A 23,553-nucleotide genomic window follows, 5' to 3' on the forward strand; every position below is an offset into this window, starting at 1 on the left:
GGCAAGGATAGAGATAGAGGAAGCTGATGTGCTAAAAATTTGGTCACACATTAAGACTGACAAGTCGCCAGGCCCGGACCAGATTTGTCCTCGGCTGCTTTGGGAATCGAGAAATGCAATTGCTTCTCCACTTGCGAAGATCTTTGCATCCTCTCTCTCCACTGGAGGCATACCTGAGGATTGGAGAGAGGCAAATGTAATTGCTCTCTTCAAGAAAGGAAATAGGGAAATCCCCGATAATTACAGACCAGTAAGTCTCACGTCTGTCGTCTGCAAGGGGTTAGAAAGGATTCTGAGGGATAGGATTTATGACCATCTGGAAGAGCATGGCATGATTAAATACTGTCAACACGGCTTTGTGAGGGGCAGTCATGCCTCACAAAGCTTTTCGAGTTCTTTTAGGATGTGACTAGAAAAGTTGATGAGGGTCGACCTGTGGATGTGGTGTATATGGACTTTAGCAAGGCATTTGATAAGGTTTCCTGTGGTAACCTCATTCAGAAGGTCAGGAGGAATGGGATACAGGGGAACTTAGCTGTCTCGATACAGAATTAGCTGGCCAACAGAAGACAGCGAGTGGTAGTAGAACTAAAATATTCTGCCTGGAAGTCAGTGGTGAGTGGTGTTCCACAGGGCTCTGTCCTTGGGCCTCTACTGTTTGTAATTTTTATGAATGACGTGGATGAGGGGATTGAAGAATGGGTCAGCAAGTTTACAGACGACACAAAGGTAGGAGGTGTCATTGGCAGTACAGAAGGCTGTTGTCGGCTGCAGCGAGACATTTAAAGGATGCAGAGATGGGCTGAGAGTTGGCAGATGGAGTTCAACCTGGATAAATGCGAGGTGATGCATTTTGGAAGGTCGATTTTGAAAGCTGGGTACAGGATTAAGGATAGGATTCTTGGCAGTGTGGAGGAACAGAGGGATCTTGGTGTGCAGTTACATAGATCCCTTAAAATGGCCACCCAAGTGGACAGGGTTGTTAAGAAAGCATGTGGTGTTTTAGCTTTCATTCACGGGGGGATTGAGTTTAAGAGTCGTGAGCTGTATAAAACCTTTGTTAGACCACACTTGGAATACTGAGTCCAGTTCTGGTCGCCCTATTATAGAAAAGATGTGGATGCTTTGGAGAGGGTTCAGAGGAGGTTTACCAGAATGCTGCCTGGACTGGAGGGTTTATCTTATGAAGAGAGGTTGACTGAGCTCGGACTTTTTTCATTGGAGAAAAGGAGGAGGAGGGGGACCGAATTGAGGTATACAAGATAATGAGAGGCATAGACAGAGTCGATAGTTTATCTTTGAAAGTTGCCACTCAGGTGGATAGTGCTTGTAAGAAGGCCTATGGTGAATTAGCGTTCATGAGCAGAGGGATTGAATTCAAGAGTCGTGAAGTAATGGTGCAGCTGTACAAGACCTTGGTTAGGCCACATTTGGAGAACTGTGTGCGGTTCTGGTCGCCTCACTTTATGAAGATGTGGAAGCTTTGGAGATGGTGTAGAGAATGGATCGTTGCCAGGATGTTGCCTGGAATGGAGAATAGGTCGTTCAAGGATAGGTTGAGTGCTAGGCCTTTTCTCATTGGAACGGCGAAGGATGAGGGGTGACTTGATAGAGGTTTATAAGATGATCAGAGGAATAGATGGAATAGACAGTCAGAAACTTTTCCCCGGGTACAACAGAGTGTTACAAGGGGACATAAATTTAAGGTGAAGGTTGGAAGGTATCGGGGATGTCAGGGGAAGGTTCTTTACCCAGAGAGTGGTGGGGGCATGGAATGCGCTGCCTTTGGGAGTGGCAGAATCAGAATCATTGGCGACTTTTAAGCGGCAATTGGATGGGTGCTTAAGCTAGGACAAATGTTCGGCACAACATCGTGTGCCGAAGGGCCTGTTCTATGCTGTTTGTTCTATGTTCTACGTTCTATGTTCTATAGCCAGAGACTATTTCCCAGGGCAGAAATGGCTAACACGAAGGGTCATAGTTTTAACTTGTTTGGAGGAAAGTATAGAGGGGATGTTAGAGGCGAGTTCTTTACACAGAGAGTTGTGTGAGCATGGAATGCGTTGCCAGCAGCAGTTGTGGAAGCAAGGTCATTGGGGACATTTAAGGGACTGCTGGACATGCATTTGGTCACAGAAATTTGAGGGTGCACACATGAGGATCAATTTGTCGGCACAACATCGTGGCCTGAAGGGTCTGTTCTGTGCTGTCCTGTTCCAAGTTCTATGTTCTTTGTTATATGTTCTATGTACTGTAATGTATTGTCCCGCAAGGCCTCTGCGGATTGGGCTCCAACCGCGGTCATATGAATAGAATAGTCCACTTTGTTGCTTTCATCGATCGAAATCCGAATCATTCTGCATTGCTGCGAAGCTTTCTGCTCACCATGTGACAAAATTTAACAGCTACCCACACAATTTAATTTTCGTTACGGATTGGCCCACGCCTGGTGATGCAGTCACAGATCTCTCACTGTCACCTTGGCACCAGTAGTTACCCCGTCAGTAGTAAAATGAGCACTTACTACAATTCGGATGAATGTGTGAGCTCTCCGTGTACAAATTGTTTGCCATGAGCAGTCAAAGTGATTTTTAAATAGGTTTGTTGCTCAGAATTCTGGGATGCCCTTAGCCTGCCTTAGATAACATGTTTTCTGTTTTCCTTCCCTTTTCACGGTTGTGTCTCTTTTTCTCTCTGACTTTTTCTCTCATCATCCAGTTTTATTCATTTTCCTCACCCTCTCACTCTCGATACTGTTCCTCTCTATATCTGATCATTTCCGTTCTCCATCACATTTCTCAATTTCCTCTATCCCCTCTTCTCACCAAATATATAATATCTCTCCTTCTGTATTTACTGTATTCCTTGATTTCTCCAGTTTTCTCTCCTCTTCCTTCGCCTCCATCTCCAATTTGCTCTCTGGTTTCCACTCTGTACTCATTGTGGGCTTTGTGTGTGAGCGTACACGTATGTCTGTGTGAGAATATGTATGTGCAGGTAAGTTTTTACTTGCCATGCGGACACCTAACGTTTCATAACAAGTAATAGATTGAACTTTTGGAGTGCAATCTCAGATAGATAGGATAGTAAGGGCAGAGTTTGGAATTCCAGCATCGCATCATAAATTATTGCAGTTGGGAGGTCATGTTATGGTTGAGCAAGCCATTGTCTCGGCCACTTTTGGAAGATAGTGTGCAATTTCGTTCTGCTTATTATCGGAGGAATGTTGTGAATCTTAAAGGGTTCAGAAAAGATTTACAAGGATGTTACTCGGATTGCAATGTTTGAGGTAGAGCGCGAGGTTAAAACGGCTCGGGCTATTTTTTGTAGAGAGTCAGGAGCTGAGGGATGAACTTTAAAACTTTTGCAAATTCATCAGAGACACGGGTAGGATGAATAGACAGGCCTTTTCTCCAGAATTTGGAGTCCAAACAAGTGGGCATTTATTTAACGTGAGAGTAATAACATTTAACAGGGACCTTTTTCACATGGAGTTGGTGCATGTTTGGAATGTGCTGCCAGCGGAAGATCTGTACCGAAGGGTTTGCTTCCACGCTGTACATCTCTATGACTCTGTGATTTTTTGAACCTATGATATTATCTTATCAAGTATCTTATCAAGAGCGAATGAACAGTCAACATCCACCGCTGATGCATTGTTCCCGTAAACAGACAATTATTGATTGGTGCTTACTCAGCCCCAGCTCACCCTTTTGATATTCACTGGAGGGTGTCATACAGAATCGAGACTGACAGCAGGACAATTTCACTTCGGAGGTAAATATTTAACAAACCGACAATGACTGTTACACGAGTACTCTCTGCTGAAAACCGGCAAGGAACCGTGGTGTCATACAATTACCAAGCAATGGCCATCTTAATAAGACACTGAAGAATCACTACCTTTGATAGCCAATGGCGTTACTATTCCTGATTCCGCCCATCCCCCTCAAACCATCTAACCACATCCTGGGGTTACCATTGAGAGCAAATCGCTTTATTGCCTCATGTCATTCAATGGGATTACCATCATCGAATTCCCTGACGATTAATATGCTGATGATAACCATTGAAAGGGAAGCTAATCATTGTCCTTTGAAGTTCAATGATGTCACTGTTACAGAATGCTGCCCACCCGACAACATCTTGGGGTTTTCCATTGAGAGTGAAACTAACCATAGCCCCTTGATATTCAATGGCATTACCAACATTGAATTCCCTCCAGAATAAAACCTGGGGGATTACCATTGACCAGAAATTGAACTGGAGTCACCAAATCAGTACAGTCACTATAAGGGAATCTTGCAGCGATTAACTCACCTCCCGAATCACTTCCTCATGCCGTTCTACCATCGATAAGGCACAAGTTCGGAAAGTAATGAAATATTCTCTAAAGATCTGAATGATTCCAACTCCAACAGTACTCCAGAGAGTCAACATAATCACAGGTATATCAGTTCGACTGGCTGACACCACATTCAATCCTCCTCTCATTAATCTCGCCAACATTCGGGCGCTCTACCTGTTTTCCTGATGAAGAGCTTTTGCCCGAAACATCGATTTTAAGACCATAAGACATAGGAGTGGAAGTAAGGCCATTCGGCCCATCGAGTCCACTCCGCCATTCAATCATGGCTGATGGGCATTTCAACTCCACTTACCCCCCGTAGCATTCTCCCCGTAGCCCTTAATTCCTTGTGACATCAATAATTTATCAATTTCTGCCTTGAAGACATTTAGCGTCCCAGCCTCCACTGCACTCTGTGGCAATGAATTCCACAGGCCCACCACTCTCTGGCTGAAGAAATGTCTCCGCATTTCTGTTCTGAATTTACCCCCTCTAATTCTAAGGCTGTGTCCACGGGTCCTAGTCTCCTCGCCTAATGGAAACAATTTCCAGGCCTCCACCCTCTCCAAGCCATGTATTATCTTGTTAAGTTTCTATTAGATCTCCCCTTAATCTTCTAAACTCCAATGAATACAATCCCAATATCCTCAGCCGTTCCTCGTATGTTAGACGTACCTTTCCAGGGATCATCCGTGTGAATATCCGCTGGACATGCTCCAGTGCCAGCATGTCCTTCCTGAGGTGTGGGGACCAAAACTGGACACAGTAATCAAAATGGGGCCTAACCAGAGCGTTATAAAGTCTCAGTAGCACATCAGTGCTTTTATGTTCGAACCCTCTCGGGATAATTGACAACATTGCATTCGCTTTCTTAATCACGGACTCAACCTTCATGTTTACCTTTAGAGAATCCTCAACTAGCACTCCCAGATTCCTCTGTACTTTGGATTTACGAATTTTCTTACCATTTAGAAAGTAATCCATGCTTATATTATTTTTTCCAAAGTGCAAGACCTCGCATTTGCTCACATTGAATTAAATCAGCCATTTCCTGGAGCACTCCTCCAAACTGTCTTGATCCTTCTGCAGCCTCCCCCCTTTCTCAGTACTAATCCAACTGTCCAAAGGCTGAGCTTAAAGGTAATATGACTATGATTTCCCTTTTAACTTCCCTCCCAGCCAAAGAGGAGAAATTCTTTGAAGCCGCAGGAGAGAAAGGCCAATGTTGCTTACTCTCAGCTATGAAGCTCTGACGACACTGATACACAAAGCTCTACGCGTTTCACTTTGTGCTTTTCTGTGCCCAGTCAAAAATGTGGGACCCCATCAAGAGCCATCACTCACTCACTGACCAACAACTAGACTCTGAGATCAAGGATTCCAGTGCGTGGATCATCGAGAACTGAAAGATAATTCCCTTCCATGTCCTTTCATTGAATTTGGCAGAACCCAACCTATGTTTGTTCAAGCAGATTTCGCTTAATTTATACATTTCAAAATTAGCTTCAAACCTCCCCTTTGGGTTGTGCTATCGGATGAAGCAAGGGGTTACTGGAAGGATTTGCTCCAATAGATATCACTTATGGAGTCTTGCTGTTTGAGCTCGTCAAAGGTTCTCAGAAGAAACCAAATGAGGCAACCTTGACCATGGATCTTTAATTTGCATCAACCGGAGTACATCCTGCTCCTTTGCTGATTTTCCGTATTTCTTTCAGCTAGCATTTAACATTTAGACACAGAATGCATCAGTGCAACAGATCTTGCTCGTCACTACAGGATGTTCATTGTTTGATCTTGCTGTGCATTCATTTCTTCCACTGCTTCAACAGTGTCACATCGGCAATTTATTGTTGCTCCACGTCACGGTAAGAACGCTCCACCCTTCATTTCTTTGTAGTCTGTTTTCTCATTTATCCTGATCTCCCTGTTCACGCATTCACCATCTGTTTGCATCTCTCTTTCTCTCCTTAACTATCGCGATCTCCCTCCATGCCTATCCGTACATCTGCTCACAGACCTCTCCGTGAATCTCTCTCCCTCTCTCTTTCCCCCCCGTTCCACATCCTTTTCATATCTGCTTTTTGTCATTGTATCTCTCTTTCTCTTTCCTGAAGATACATGAGTTGGCTTTCTCTCTGTTTTACATTTTTACCTCTTGCTGTCTCTGAAAATCCCCCTCTCTCTCTTTCTGTTTCCCTGATGCATCAAAATGCTTTAGATGCTGAAATAGTCAGAGAGTCGTAGTGATGTACAGAATGGAAACGGATGCTTCGGTCCACCACTTCCATGCCAATCAGATATCCCAATCCAATCTAACCCCACCTGCCATCACCCGGCCCATATCAATCAAAACCCTTCCTATTCATATATCTATCCACGTGCCTTTTAAATGTTCCAACTGTACGAGCCACCACCACTTCCTCTGGCAGCTCATTCGATATATAGATATGCCCACTGCTTGAAAATGTTGTGCCTTAGTTTCTTTTACCCTTTTCCTCTTTCAACCTTAACCTATACCCTCCAGTTCTAGACTCCCCACCTTTGGTAAATAGATATTTACCATATCTATACCCCTCATGATTTTCTAAACTTCTATGCGCCTCCGACTCTTCAGGGGAAACTGCTCCAGCCCATTCAACCCCTCCCCATAGTTCAGAAACCTCCAACCCTGGCAACATCTTCATACGTCTTTTGTGAACCCTTTCAAGTTCCCCGAATTCCTCACCATAGGATGTAGAGCAGAATTGACCGCAATATTCCAAACGAAACCTAACCAATGTCCTTGAATGCGGCAACATGACCTCCCAACTCCTCTATTCAATACTCTGACCAATAAAGGAAAGCGTACCAAACGCCTTCTTCATCATGCTATCGACCTGCGACTCCAGTTTAAAGGAGCTTTAACCCTGCACTCCAATGTCTCTTAACTCAGTAACACTCTCTAGGATAAAAACAATGACTGCAGATGCTGGAAACCAGATTCTGGATCAGTGGTGCTGGAAGAGCACAGCATCCGACGAGCAGCAAAATCGACGCTTCAGGCAAAAGCCCTTCATCAGGAATAAATGCAGAGAGCCGGAAGCCTGGAGAGATAAGCTAGAGGAGGGTGGGGGTGGGGGTGGGGAGAAAGTATCATAGAGTACAACAGGTGAGTGGGGGAGGAGATGAAGGTGATAGGTCAAGGAGGAGAGGGTGGAGTGGATAGGTGGAAAAGGAGCTCGGCAGGTCGGACAGGTCCGGACAGGTCAAGGGGATAGTGCGGGCTGGAAGTTTGAAACTAGGATGAGGTGGGGGAAGGGAAAATGAGAAAGCTGGCGAAGTCCACATTCATGCCCTGGGGTTGAAGTGTTCCGAGGCAGAAGATGAGGCGTTCTTCCTCCAGGCGTCTGGTGGTGAGTGAGCGGCGGTGAACGAGGCCCAGGACCTCCATGTCCTCGGCAGAATGGGAGGGGGAGTTGAAATGTTGGGCCACCAATCAACCAAACCGCCCCGTGTTTGGAAAGTGCTGCCTGAAGATCTTTAGAGAATTCAATCCTTTTTGTAATTGATACGCATTACTGCTACTGTGCCTTTCAAGCAGAGGAAGGGGGGACCTGGAAATGGGTTCTCGAAACATTCGTTCTGTTTTCGTCTCGCACCTGGTGCCAGACCTGCAGAGTTATCCAGCAATTTCACTTTTCGGTTTGACGAATGCTTGTTGAATGTGGTCAAAACAATTATTGCAGATGCTGAAAACCAGATTCTGGAGAAGAGTCATGCTGTAAAATTACAGCAGTTCAGGCACATCCGAGGAACAGGAAAATGATCTGAATGAAGAGACTGGGGGCGTTCTAGAGAGGTTTGCCGATGTTACAAATTCAGAACAGAAATGCAGAGATATTTCTTCAGCTAGAGAGCGGTTGGCCTGTGGAATTCATTGCCACAGAGTGCAGTGGAGGCTGGGACGCTAAATGTCTTCAAGGCAGAAATTGATAAATTATTGCTGTCACAAGGAATTAAGGACTACGGGGAGAATGCGGGAAGTGGAGTTGAAATGCCCATCAACCATGATTGAATGGCGGAGTGGACTCGATGGGCCGAATGGCCTTACTTCCGCTCCTATGTCTTATGGTCTTAAAATCGACGTTTCGGGCAAAAGCTCTTCATCAGGAAAACAGGTAGAGCGCCCGAATGTTGTCGAGATAATTGTTGGAGTTGCACTGATTCAGAACTTTAGAGAGTATTGCATTACTTTCCGAACTTGTGCCTTATCGATGGTAGAACGGCATTAGGAAGTGATTCGGGAGGTGAGTTAATCGCTGCAAGATTCCCTTATAGTGACTCTACTGATTTGGTGACTCCAGTTCAATTTCTGGTCAATGGTAATCTCCCAGGTTTTAATCTGGAGGGAATTCAATGTTGGTAATGCCATTGAATATCAAGGGGCTATGGTTAGTTTCACTCTCAATGGAAAACCCCAAGATGTTGTTAGGTGGGCAGCATTCTGTAACAGTGACATCATTGAACTTCAAAGGACAATGATTAGCTTCACTTTCAATGGTAATCATCAGCATGTTAATCGTTAGGGAATTCGATAATTCGATTATGGTAATCCCATTGAATGACATGAGGCAATAAAGCGATTTGCTCTGAATGGTAACCCCAGGATGCGGATAGATGGGTTGAGGGGGGAGGGGGGAATCAGGGATGGTAACGCCATTGGCTATCAAAAGGTAGTGATTCTTCAGTGTCTTATTAAGATGGCCATTGCTTGGTAATTGTATGACACCACGGTTCCATGCCAGTTTTCAGCAGAGAGTACTCGTGTAACAGTCATTGTCGGTTTGTTAAATATTTACCCCCGAAGTGAAATTGTCCTGCTGTCAGTCTCGATTCTGTATGACACCCTCCAGTGAAGTTCAAAAGAGTGAGCTGGTGCTGAGTATGCACCAATCAATAATTGCCTGTTTACGGGAACAGTGCATTAGCGGTGGATATTGACGGTTCATTCGCTCTTGATAAGATACTGTGTTCAATATCATAGATTCAAAGAATCACAGAGTCATAGAGATGTACAGCGTGGAAGCAAACCCATCGGTACAGATCTTCCTCTGGTCGCACATTCCAAACATGCACCAACTCCATGTGAAAAAGGTCCCTTTTAAATGTTATTACTCTCACGTTAAATAAATGCCCACTTGTTTGGACTCCAAATTCTGGAGAAAAGGCATGTCTATTCACCCTACCCATGTCTCTGATGAATTTGCAAATGTTTTTAAGTTCATCCCTCAGCTCCTGACTCTCTCGGAAAAATAGCCCGAGCCGTTTTAACCTCACGCTCTACCTCAAACACTTCAATCCGAGTAACATCCTTATAAATCTTTTCTGAACCCTTTAAGATTCACAACATTCCTCCGATAATAAGCAGAACGGAATTGCACACTATCTTCCAAAAGTGGCCGAGACAATGGCTTGCTCAACCATAACATGACCTCCCAACTGCGATGCAGGAATTCCAAACTCAGCCCTTACTATCGTATCTATCTGAAATTGCACTCCCAAGGTTCAATCTATTACTTGTTGTGAAACGTTAGGTGTCCGCATGGCAAGTAAAAACAGACATACACGTACATATTCTCACACAGACATACGTGTACGCTCACACACAAAGCCCACAATGAGGAGAGAGTGGAAACAAGAGAGCAAATTGGAGATGGAGGCGAAGGAAGAGGAGAGAAAACTGGAGAAATCAAAGAATTCAGTGAATACAGAAGGAGAGATATTATATATTTGGTGAGAAGAGGGGATAGAGGAAATTGAGAAATATGATGGAGAACGGGAATGATCGGAAATAGAGAGGAACAGTATCGAGAGTGAGAGGATGAGGAAAAAGAACAGAATTGGATGATGAGAGAAAAAGTCAGAGAGAGAAAGAGAGACAACCGTGAAAAGGGAGGAGAATAGAAAACCTGTTATCTAAGGCAGGCCAAGTGCATCCCAGATTTCTGAGCAACAAAACTATTTAAAAATCACTTTGACCGCTCATGGAAAACAATTTGTTCACGGAGAGCTCACACAAACATCCGAATTGTAGTAAGTGCTCATTTTACTACTGACGGAGTAACTACTGGTGCCAAGGTGATAGTGAGAGATCTGTGACTGCATCACTAGGCGTGGGCCAATCCGTAACGAAAATTAAATTGTGTGGGTAGCTGTTAAATTTTGTCACATGGTGAGCAGAAAGCTTCGCAGCAATGCAGAATGATTCGGATTTCAATCGATGAAAGCAACAAAGTGGACTGTTCTATTCATATGACCACGGTTGAAGTCCAATCCGCAGAGGCCCTGTGGGACAATACATTATAGTAGATTAGATTACGTTACAGATTACATTAGATTAGATTACATTACAATGTGGAAACAGACCCTTCAGCCCAACAAGTCCACACCGACCCGGCGAAGTGCAACCCACCCATACCCCTACATTTACCCCTTACCTAATACTACGGGCAATTTCGCATGGCCAATTTACCTGACCTGCACACCTTTGGACTGTGGGAGGAAACCGGAGCACCCGGAGGAAACCCACGCAGACACTGGGAGAACGTGCAAACTCCACACAGTCAGTCGCCTGAGGCTGGAATTGAACCCAGATCTCTGGCGCTGTGAGACAACAGTGCTTACCACCGCGCCGCCACCCAGAACATAGAACATAGAACTTGGAACAGTACAGCACACAACAGGCCCTTCAGCCCACGATGTTGTGCCGACACATTGATCCTCATGTATGCATCCTCAAATCTCTGTGACCATATGCATGTCCAGCAGTCTCATAAATCTCCCCAATGACCTTGCTTCCTCAACTGCTGCTGGCAACGCATTCCATGCTCTCATAACTCTCTGTGTAAAGAACTCGCCTCGAACATCCCCTCTATACTTTCCTCCAAACAGCTTAAAAATATGACCCATCGTGTTAGCTATTTCTGCACTGGGAAATAGTCTCTGACTATAGAACATAGAACATAGAACAATACAGCATAGAACAGGCCCTTCGGCACACGATGTTGTGCCGAACATTTGTCCTAGTTTAAGCACCCATCCATGTTCCTATCCAATTACCGCTTAAAGGACGCCAATGATTCTGACTCTGCCAATCCCAAAGGCAGCGCATTCCATGCCCCCACCACTCTCTTGGTAAAGAACCTACCCCTGATATCCCCTATATCTTCAAACCTTCACCTTAAATTTATTTCCACTGGTACAACTCTGTTGTACCCGGGGAAAACGTTTCTGACTGTCTACTCTATCTATTCCTCTGATCATCTTATAAACCTCTCTCAAGTCACCACTCATCCTTCACCGTTCCAATCAGAAAACGCCTAGCACTCTCAACCTATCCTCGTACGACATATTCTCCATTCCAGGCAACATCCTGGTAAATCTTCTCTGCACGCTCTCCAATGCTTCCACATCTTTCCGAAAGTGAGGCGACCAGAACCGCACACAGTACTCCAAATGTGGCCTAACCAATGTCTTGTACAGCTGAACCATCACTACACGACTCTTGAATTCAATCCCTCTGCTCATGAACGCTATTTCACCACAGGCCTTCTTCCAAGCTCTATCCATCTGAGTGGCAACTTTCAAAGATAAACTATCGACTCTATCTATGCCTCTCATTATCTTGTATACCTCAATTCTGTCCCCCTCCTCCTCCTTTTCTCCAATGATAAAAGTCCGAGCTCAGTCAACCTCTCTTCATAAGATAAACCCTCCAGAGCAGGCAGCATTCTGGTAAACCTCCTCTGAACCCTCTCCAAAGCATCCACATCTTTTCTATAATAGGGCGACCAGAACTGGACTCAGTATTCCAAGTGCGGTCTAACCAAGGTTTTATACAGCTCACGACCCTTAAACTCAATCCCCCTGTTAATGATTGCCAAAACACCACCTGCTTGCTTAACAACCCTGTCAAGTGGGTGGCCATGTTAAGGAATCTATGTACCTGCACACCAAGATCCCTCTGTTCCTCCATACTGCCAAGAATACTATCCTTAATCCTGTACTCAGCTTTCAAAATCGAATTTCCAAAATGCATCACCTCGCATTTATCCAGGTTGAACTCCATCTGCCACCTCTCAGCCCATCTCTGCATCCTTTAAATGTCTCGCTGCAGCCTACAACAGCCTTCTATACTGTCAATGACACCTCCAACCTTTGTGTCGTCTGTAAACTTGCTGACCATTCTTCAATCCCCTCATCCAAGTCATTAATAAAAATTACAAAAAGTAGAGACCCAAGGACAGAGCCTTGTGGAACATCACTCACCACTGACTTCCAGGCAGAATATTTTAGTTCTACTACCACTCGCTGTCTTCTGTTGGCCAACCAATTCTGTATCGAGACAGCTATGTTCCCCTGTATCCCATTCCTCCTGACCTTCTGAATGAGGTTCCACGGGGAACCTTATCAAATGCCTTGCTAAAGTCCATATACACCACATCCATAGGTTGACCCTCTTCAACTTTTCTAGTCACATCCTCAAAGAAATCGATAAGCTTTGTGAGGCATGACTGCCCCTCACAAAGCCGTGTTGACTGTATTTAATCAAGCCATGCTCTTCAGATGGTCATACATCCTATCCCTCAGAATCGTTTCTAACACCTTGCAGACGACAGACGTGAGACTTACTGGTCTGTAATTGCCGGGGATTTCCCTATTTCCTTTCTTGAATGAGGAATTACATTTGCCTCTCTCCAATCCTCAGGTACGACTCCAGTGGAGAGCGAGGATGCAAAGATCTTCGCAAGTGGAGAAGCAATTGCATTTCTCGTTTCCCAAAGCTGGTCTGGGCCTGGCGACTTGTCAGTCTTAATGTTTGATTAAATTTTCAGTAAATCAGCTTGCTCTATCTCTATCCATGCCAGCATGCACACCTGCTCTTCAAACGTTTCATTCACTATAAAGTTCGTTTCTTTCGTAAAGACAGAAGCAAAAAACTAATTTAGGGCTCCCCGACCTCCTCGGACTCCGCACACAAGTTCCCTATGCTATCCCTGATCGGCCCTATTCTTTCTTTGACCATTCTCTTATTCCTCACGTAAGTGTAAAATGCCTTTGTGTTCTCCGTAATCCGTTCTGCCAAGCCTTTCTCGTGCCCCCTCCTGGCTCTCCTCAGACCATTTTTAAGCTCATTCCTCGCCTGCCTGTACTCCTCTAGAGTTGAGCTTGACCCCAGCTTACTCCACCTTCTGTAAGCTACCTCCGAGCTCCTTCCTCCTTCTTTTTGACGAGGCGCTCCACCGCTCTCGTCATCCAAGATTCTTTTATCTTACCCCTTCGTGCCTGTCTCAGAGGGACATATTTATTCATCACTGGCGACAACTGTTCCTTAAACAGTCTCCACATGTCTATAGTGCCTTTACCATGGAATAATTGCTCCCAATCCATGCTTCCTAACTCATGTCTAATCGCTAACTCATAGTTTCCTCTTCCCCAATTAAATAATCTCTCATTTTGCCTAATCCTCTCATTCTCCATAGCAATGTAGAATGTGAGGCAGTTGTGGTCACTATCAGCAAAATTCTCTCCTACCACAAGATCTGATACCTGCCCCGGCTCTTTTCCGAGCACCAAGTCTGGAATGGCCTCTTCCCTCGACGGCCTCTCAACGTACCGAGTTAGGAAACCCTCCTCAACACACCTTACAAAAACTGCACCATTCAAATCTTCTGCTCGAAGGAGGTTCCAATCAATATTGGGAAAGTTAAAGAGACCCATTACAACAACCGTATGACGTCCACACGTTTCCAAAATCTGCCGACCTATGCTTTCTTCCATCTCCCTGCTGCTATTCGGGGGCCTGTAGTAAACCCCTGACGAGGTGCCTGCTGCCTTGGTGTTCCTAATTGCCACCCATACTCACTCGGGAGGCAGATCTTCCTCGACAATGGAAGCTTCCGTAGCTGTGATACCCTCTCTGATTAGTAGTGCTACATCACCTCCTCTTTTTGCCCCTCCCTATTCTTTTTAAATGCTCTAAACCCTTGAACTTCCAGCAACCATTCCTGCCCCTGAGAAACCCATGTCTGTGTTATGGCACAGCATTATAGCACCCGGTACTGATCCATGCTCTACGCTCGTCACTTTTATTCCTGATATTCCTTGCGTTAAAACAAACACACTTTAACTGATTCCTTGGTTCCTTTCCAGGAAAATCCTTCCCACTAGCTGGTTTACCTCTTGCTATTGCCTCATCTGCATCAACTCTCACCTCCGGTATACAGCTCAGGTTCCCACCCCCCTGCCATAGTTGTATAAAACCTCTCGAACTGTTCCATCAAACCTTCCACCCAGGACATTGGTCCCCTTCCAGTTCAGATGCAAACCGTCCTTCTTGTACAGGTCCCACCTTCCCCAGAAGGCATCCCAATTATCTACATATCTGAAGCCCTCCCTAATACGCCAGCTACGCAGCCACGTGTTAGGCTGCGCCCGCTCCCTGTTCCTCGCCTTGTTATCTCGTGGCACTGGTAGCAAATTAGAGAACACTACTCTGTTCGTCTTGCTTTGCAGATTCCATCCTAACACCCTGAAATCACTTTTTATATTCTCAATCCTTTTTCTGGCTCTATCATTAGTGCCACTATGTAACACGATTTCTGGCTGTTCGCTCTCACCTTTTAGAACCTTATACACCCAATCAGAGGCATCCGGATCCTGGCACCAGGGAGGCAACATACCTTCCGGGAATCCCGATCCTGACCACAAAATCGCCTGTCGATTCTCTTAACTATCGAGTCCCCTACAACGAATACTTTTCTATTCTTCCCCCTTACATTCTTTGCCACAGTGTCAGGCTCAGTGCCAGAGAACTGACTCCTATGACTTTCCTCTAGTAGGTCATCCCCGCCAGCAGCATCCAAAACGGTATACTTATTGCTGAGGGGAATGTCCACAGGGGATCTCTGCACTGTCTGTCTGTCCCCTTTCCTCCCACTAACTGTAACCCATCTATAATTGTCCTGAGCCTTGGGACTGACCAACTCCCGGCAACTCCTCTCAATTACGCCCTCAGCCTCCTGAATGATCCGTAGTTCATCCAGCTCCAGCTCAAATTCCCTCACACGGTTTTCAAGGAGCTAGAGTTGGGTGCATTTCCCGCAGTTGTGGCCAGCTGAGACGAGTGCCATGTCTCCCACCTGCCACATTATAGAATCATCTGAAATCTCACATAAAGGGCTCTTCCGAGGAGCACAGTGTAAGGTGGGGGAAACAATGCTTTTCATCCTTGCAACCTTGATGCTGCTGGAAATGTTTGTTTCCAACAAAATACATAATATTTTTTTCTTTTACCGGATACATCTCTGAGTGAAGAGTCTGCCACAATAATGTTTGGCGCGGGGATGTCCATTCAGCCTGTCTAACGTCTACTGACATGTAAGTGAAACATGGTTGAGCAGTGTCGTCGTACCATCAGCAAATCGTAGTCCCAGGATTTGTAAAAAAAATCACCCTTTACAGACGGAAAACTATCAATCAGAGTGTTAAGTATTTTCAAAAGATGATTTACACAATCATTTTCAAATGAGTAGCAAAAACGATCTATCCTTAGTCCTCTTGCATCTCCTTCTAACATGTAGCATTTGGGGGATGATTTCCATCAATTCTACACCACGGATACAACTGTGTGTGCGTGTGTGGATGCATGTGGGTGGATGTGCGTTTGTTGGGTTGTATGTGTGAGTGTGGGATGGTGTGGGTTTAATAGGTGTATGACAATGACTGTGTGTTCTGTATGTGTGGAGTGTGCGGAGGTGCGGTGTCTGTGTGTGAATGCGTGTCAGTTTGAGTGAGTGTGTGTGGCTATGTGTGTGGGGATGTATGGGTGTTTAGTGTGTACGTGTGTGTGGCGTGTGTGGTGTTGTGGTGCGTGTGGGTGTGTGTCCGTGAATGGCTGTGGATGAGTGGATGTGAATATGGGTGTGTATGTGGTTGTGTGTAGGTGAGTGCGTGGATGTGTGACGGTGTGTGTCATTGGGCGTGGGGGGGTGTGTGAATTTGTATTTGTGTGTTTGTGTGTGAGGGATGTGTGTGGGTGTGCAGTTGTGTGTCTGTAGGTGTGTGTTTGTGAATGTGTGCATGCGCTTGTGGGTGTTTGTGTGTTGGTGGGTGGTTGCGCACGCACTTGCCTGTGTGTGTGTGCATCTGGGTAGGTGGATGTGTCTGTGTGTGTGAATGTGTCTGTGTGTACATTTGAGTGCATGTGCGTTGGTGTGTGTGGGCGTGTGTGTGAGTGTCTGTGCGGTGTGTTTGTCTGTGCATGTGCGTGTGTGTGTGTGTTTGTGTCTGTGTGCATGTGGATGTGTTTGAAAATGTGTGAATGTGTGTGTGAGTGTGTGTGCAGTTGTCGATGTTTGAGGGGACATGTGTGTGGGTGTCGGTGTGAGCATATATGGGTGCGTGTGTGAGTTTGTGTTTGTGAGTGCGTGTATGTGTTGGTGTGTCTGCGTGTGTGTGAGTGGATATGCGTGTGCATGTGGGTACTGGTGTGTGTTTGTGCGAGTTTGTGTTAGCGCGTGTGTGTGTGTATGTATGGGTGTGTGTGTGTAGATGTGGGTGGATGTGTGAGGGTGTGTCGTTGCATGTGCTCATATCCAATCCTTCCCCACCTTTGAGCATTCAGAATGGATCAATAAGACACAGAGAAAGAGGAAGAGATCGATTGACAGGCACTATCCTCAATATGTATTGCCAGTATGACAGATGGCAGGGTAATAAGGCTGTAGGAGTCTTGAGTACCAAGCTAAGCTGTGTAAAAATGGAATGCTTGGGAGCTGGGAGTGCCATCTCCACGATCCCACCATATCCAGGCCATTGCACTTTCACAGATGGAAGATGGAGCATCTGGGTCATCAGCAGATCCAACATCACCAACTCCTTCGCCCGGCATCAATGGGTGCCCCGGTAGCAGTTGGCTCTGATCTTCAGCTCGTCTCCTCGGCAGGTCTGCTCTCGGCACAGCCCTCTCAACACTTTACATGTGGCTCTAGTCTCTGCGAACGAAACCAGCGAGGCCGAGGATTAACCAGGATTCTTCTCAACCCACTCGCACACCACGTCAGAATTACTGATGGTGAAACCTGAACAGCCGGAAGTGGGAGCCAATACGGTCATGGGGATCGCGCACGTAAGACTTTCGTCTCTGCAAACACACACTCATGAAAAGTTTTTGACTCTGCATCTTTTTTCTAGGTTCGGACAGAGTGTGGATGTGAGGCATTTGGAGTCTACCACGACGTCCATAAAATAAACCTCTAAACCTGCTCCACAGCGCGCCTGACAAACCTGTGTCTCCGACTTGCTCTGTTGTAAAGCTCCAACGCGGATATCGAATTCAATGATTGCTATCTATTCACACAGGCTGTGCCTGAACGGTAGGATGTGCCAGCATATGTGGGTGGATGCTAGAGTGTCACAGTGACTTGTGCTGATGCGCAGGAGAAAGAGTTTTTATTTTGTAGTTTTAAAGGCATCAAGGGTGTGCGTTGCAAGTGGGAAATTGACGTTGAGTGAGATGATCACCTTTCAGCATATTGAGGTACGGAATCGGCCGACTCCTGCTCTCAGGTGATATGCTTTTGGTTGTGTGTGTGTGTGTGTTTCTCTCTGGCTGTGTGTCTATTTGTTTGTTTCTCTGGTCCACAAAGCCTCAGTGCCAAGCTAGGAAAAGGCAGTATCAGAGAGGGACTGACAGGGAATGGAGGGTGCCTGGGGCCAGCGGGGCTGTGTGAAATCAGCTAAAGCCAGCAGTGTACTTTCAATCCGAGAGCCAGACTTTCGATAACCTCTCACCCACATCCCCCCACGCGGTAGCGACTCACCTTGTTCGATGAATTTCCTCTGTGGCTAAAGACCGGCCCGAGACAGAAACAGGTCCAGGAGTTCAAGCAGGGGGAATAGGAATACTCCCTTCATCCTGTGGTCAGCTCCTCTGAGCCTGGAGAGGGCAGAGCGAATATGACACTGTTTACAAACCAACTTCCATGGGAATGGTCTCTAACAGTTCCATGTCAAGTGGCAAGCGAGAGCCGTGGCCTTCCAAACTGGTAACAGAAAGAGAGCAGGAACAATCGGACTGTCAATATCGGCAAAGACTCCCAACGTCTCTCTCTGTCTCTCATTTTGTTTCTGTCTTGACCTCATACTGTCAATTATGTTTCTATTTCACTCTCACTATGTCATTCTTATGTCTCTCACTCTCTGTCTTTCTCTCACATTATGATTCCCTGTTTTATTGCTCACTGCCTCTGGCTGTCACTCTCTTTTTCTTTCTTACTGTGCCTGTACCTCTGTCTTGCTGTCTCACACCTTCTCATCTTTCTCACTCTGTCATTCTACCTTGCTCTGTTTGTATGTCCCTGTCTTTCTGACTTTCACTCGCTCATTTCTCTCATAATTTCTCTTTTCTCTCATATATTGCTGAATCTTTGTCTTTCACAGTCTCTCTGGCACTCTTGCTGTCACTCCGTTAACATCTATGCTTAATTCTATATGTATTTCTCATTCTCTCATCTCTTTCACTGTTGCTTCTCACAGTTACTCACACTGACTCAATCACTTTCTCTCAACTCAGTCTCACTTACTATGTAACAATATGAGTCGCTCCCTTTCACTTACCGCGTCTCACTCTCTCTGAATTCCTTGCATCTTTAACTTTCCGTGTCTGTCATTCTTCCCGTAGTTTCTTACTCTCTCAAACGTTCTGACTTTCTGTCTCTGTCTGTCGTGCTCTTTGTTTCGCTGTCTGGCTCTCTACAATTCTCTTATTCTCTCTCATTCCTCTCTTTGATGTTTACACACACTGTCTCTTGCTCTCGATCTCTCTTGCTGTCTCTGTCTGTCTCTCACTTTTTCACTGTTGCTGTCTGGTTCCTTTGTGGAAAGCCTTCACACCGATTTGCACTTCTGATTCTGGATTCTGCTCTCACTGATTTTTTCCAGGAGATTTTCCTATGAAACATTTTCCTTGCTAATACGTCAGGATTATATCCCCTGCTTCGCCTTCTTTACTCCGAAGTGCACGTCCACAGTCCACCTGAGCTTGCACATCTTTGAACTGTGTGAGGAAACAGCAGCAGCCGGAGGAAATCCATGCGGACACAGGGAGAATCTGCAAGTTCGAATCTGACAGTCACCCGTATGCCTGGCTCTGCGAGTCAGCAGTGCTAACCACTGACTGAAATTGCTACACACATTCCTGGTAGACAGAAATCAAGAGAATATTTCCCACCATAGGAGCAGAGGTAAGCCTTTCAGGACATCACATTCTGTTGTGACATTTAATGGGACCACACCTGATCTGACTAACCACTGCTGCACCTTCCCTGTCTTCCCCCATTAACCCCCAATTCCCTCACTGTTTATGAATCACTCTCTCTTTGTCAGTCTTCAATATTTTGAATAACCCAGCATCATCAGCCCTCTGTGGTAAACAACTAAATGGTTTCACCCACCTCCCAGAGCACGGTCACTCCAATAGTGTGGAGCTCTCACAGCCCTGACCATCTGATAGTACCATCACCCTCAGTGCTGACCATCTGACAGTGCCTAATCACTCAGCACCGACCCTCCAACAGTGCCCATGCCTCAGCACTGAACTTCTGACAGTGCCAAGTCGCTCAGCACTCACCTTCCGACCCTCAGTAGTGAAACTCCAACAGTGAGGATTTCAGTCAGCAATGACCCTCTCACAGTGTGACACACCCTCAACCTTGATCCTCCAACAGTGCAGCACTCCCAGAGAACTGACCCTCTGACAGTGCTGCACTCCCTCAGTACTGACACCGACACTGCAGCGTTCACTCAGCATTGACCCTCCGATACTGTGGCGCTCCCTCAGAACTGACTGCCCAATAGTGCTGAGTACCCTCAGCACTGACCCTCCAACAGTGCAACGCTACCTCAGCACTGACCTTCTGAGAGTGCAATGCTCCTTCAGCGCTGGCCCTCCAACAGTGCAATGTTCCCTCAAAGCTGACCCGACGATTTTTCCACTACCTCAGCACTGAGTCGCTGACGATGCCCAATCAGACAGTCCGACAGTGTGACATTTTCTCAGCGCTGGGACTCGAACAGTGTAGCACTCCCTCAGCTCTGACACTCCAACAGTGCAGCACTTCCACAGTACGGAACCTCTCACAGTGTGCCACTCGCTCAGCACTGACCCTATGACAGTGCGGAGCTGCCTCAGCACTGACCCTTCAACATTGCGGCACGCCCTCAGCAGTTACCGTCCGAATGTGAGCCCTGTAAGCACTCGGCCTCAGACAATGCAGAGTTCCTGCAGCACTGTCCCACCAACCGTGGGACACTTTCTCAGCACTGACCCTCTGACAGTGTCCAACTATTTCAGCGTGGTCCCCCTCCAGTGCGGCGCTCCCTCAGCACTGACCGTCCTGGAGTACCCACTGCCTCAGCGCTGACAATCCAACAGTGCAGCAATTCTACAGCACTGATCCAGCGACAGTGCCTTCTCCCTCGGCACTAACCGTCTACCAGTACGGCACTTCCTCAGACTCCTCCGACAGTGCAAATCTCCCTCAGCACTGACCCTCTGACAGTGTGGCACCCCTTCAGCTCAGACATTCCGACAGTGTGACACTTCCTCATCACTGACACTCGAACAGTGCAGCATTCCCTCAGTTCTGACAGTCCACAATTGCGGCACTTCCTCAGTGCTGAACCTCCCACAGTGCGGCACTCGCTCCACACTGGTCCTATGACACTGTAGAGCTGCCTCAGCACTGACACTTCAACAGTACGACACGCCCTCAGCACTGACCGTCCGACAGTGAGCCCTGTGGGAACTGGGCTTCCGGCAATGCGGAGTTCCTTCAGCACTGTCCCACTAACCATGGGACACTTTCTCAGCAGTGGCCCTCTGACAGTGTCAAACTCGTTCAGCGTGGTCTCCACCAGTGCGGCGCTGCCTCAACACTGACGTCCTAATGTACCCACTACCTCAGGGCTGACATTCCAACAGTACAGCAATTCTTCACACTGATCCTCCGATAGTTGGGCATTCCCTCAGCAGTGACCTTCCAACAGTGCCTACTGACACAGCACTGAACCAGAAACCATGTGGCAATTGCTCATTCCTGACCCTGCGATGGTTTGACCTTCCCTCAACGCTGTCACTCTGAAAGTGTGGACACCCTCAGCCCACTGATAGTGCCCACTCTCTCAGCGCTCCCAAAATCTCACATTGCCGCAGCACTGACACTCCAACTGTGCGGAGGTCTTCGACAGTATGGCACTTCCACAGCACTGACCCTACAACAATGGGACACTCCCGCCAACAGAGCAGTGCAACCTCAACACTAAATCAATGACAGAGCCGTGCTTGCCATTCACTGACTCGCTGACAGTGGCACACATCCTCAGGACTGATCATCCAACAGTACGACACACCCTCAGCGCTTGCCCTCTAACATAGCCGAAGTCACTCAGCCTGACCCTGTGTCAGTTCAACAAACCCTCAGCACTGAGCCTTTGAAAACCTTACGTTTCCTCAGCACTGACCTTCCAACAGTGCAGGGCTCTATCAGCATTGATCCTCCCAATTGCGCACTCCCACAGCATTGACGCTCGACACTGTTGTGCTCCCTCAGAACTGACCATCCGACCATGCGCAACTCGATCAGCACTGACCCTCTGATAGTGGGAGCTCCCTCAGCACTGTCCCTCCGGCAGTGCAAAACCCCCTCATCACTGACCATCCAAAGGTGCGACGTTCCCTTGTATCTGAACATTCAACAGTGTGGGGCTCCCATAACGCTAACGCGGCAATGGTGCACCGTCCATCAGCACTTTCCATCCAACAGTGCGCCGCTATCTCAACAGTGACCATCTAACAGTTCCCCATTACATCACCACTGCCCCACTGACAGTGGGACACTGCCTCTGCTCTGACTCTCTGACAATGCGGAGCTGCCTCAGCACTGACCCTCCAATAGTGCCCCATTTTCTTGTCACTGACCCTGCGACAATGTGGAGCTCCACCATTGCTGACCCTCCGACAGTGTAGCATTTTATCAGCACTGACACTCCATCAGTTAAGAGCTCCCTCACCACTGACACACCAATGGTGTTGCGCTTCCTCAGCACTGATCTTCTGCCAGCGCGGCGATGCCTCAGCACTGACTCACCAACAATGCAGCGCTCCCTCTGCACTGATCTTCCATCAGCGCGGCACTCCCTCAGCCCTGACCAAGAAGAGGTGCTGCGCATCCTCAGCACTGATCCTGTGACAGCGCGAGGCTCCCTGAGCGCTAACCAACCAACAGTGCAGCATTCCCTCAGCACTGGTCTTCCAACAGTGCCCACTCCCACAACATTGATCCGGCGACAGAGCAGCGCACCCTCCGCACTGACCGTCTGATACTGGGATTTTGCCTCAGCACTGACCGTCTGGCAATGCAGAGCTCCATCAGCACTTCCCCTTATAGTGCGGGACCTCATCAGCAATGACGATCAGCACTGATCCTCCAGCATTGCGCACTCACTCAGCAATGATCCTATGACAGGGCTGTACTCTCTCAGCACTGTCCTGTACTTCCCCAGCACTGACCATACAATAGTGCGGTGCTCGCACAGCACTGAATCTCTGACGATTGGAGATCCTTCAGCACTAACATTCCAATAGTACAGAGTTCCCTCAGCACTGTCTCTTCGGCATTGTGGAACTCACTCAGTCCTGACCCTCTGACAGTGAGACATTTCCTCAACACTGACCATCCAACAGTGGGACACCCCCTCAGCACTGACGTCCGAGAATGCGGCACTTCCTCAGTCTGAAAGTGCTCACTTCCCCTGTGCTAAACGTCCGAAAGAGCCCACACCCATACCTATGACTACTCAAGTGTGCCCACTCACACAACACTGACCATACAACAGTGCTGCTCTTCCTCAGCAATGACGCTCAGACAGTGCTGAGCTCGCACTGCACTGACCCACCAACAGTTCCCGCCTTCCTCAGCACTGACCCTAGGACAGTGCCACTGTCCCTCAACCCTGGCAGTCAGCAAATGAAGAGCTTGCTCGCTCCTGCGATTTCGACAGTGTAACACTCTCTCAGCACTGACCCTCGAACAGTGCGGCAATCATTCAGGACTGATCCACTGACAGTGCGGCACTTCCTATGCACTTCGCCACTGACAGTGCGC

General features: G+C 47.1%; 1 pseudogene; it reads right to left on the minus strand.

Moving 5' to 3' along the window:
- Positions 1-14,614: 14,614 nt before the first annotated feature.
- Positions 14,615-22,238, minus strand: LOC148138216 (uncharacterized; annotated as a pseudogene).
- Positions 22,239-23,553: the final 1,315 nt, after the last annotated feature.

Source organism: Chiloscyllium plagiosum, unplaced genomic scaffold, assembly GCF_037043375.1.
Source record: "Chiloscyllium plagiosum isolate Xiang-an unplaced genomic scaffold, Cpla_swu_hap1 HiC_scaffold_41, whole genome shotgun sequence".
Lineage (NCBI taxonomy): Eukaryota > Metazoa > Chordata > Chondrichthyes > Orectolobiformes > Hemiscylliidae > Chiloscyllium > Chiloscyllium plagiosum.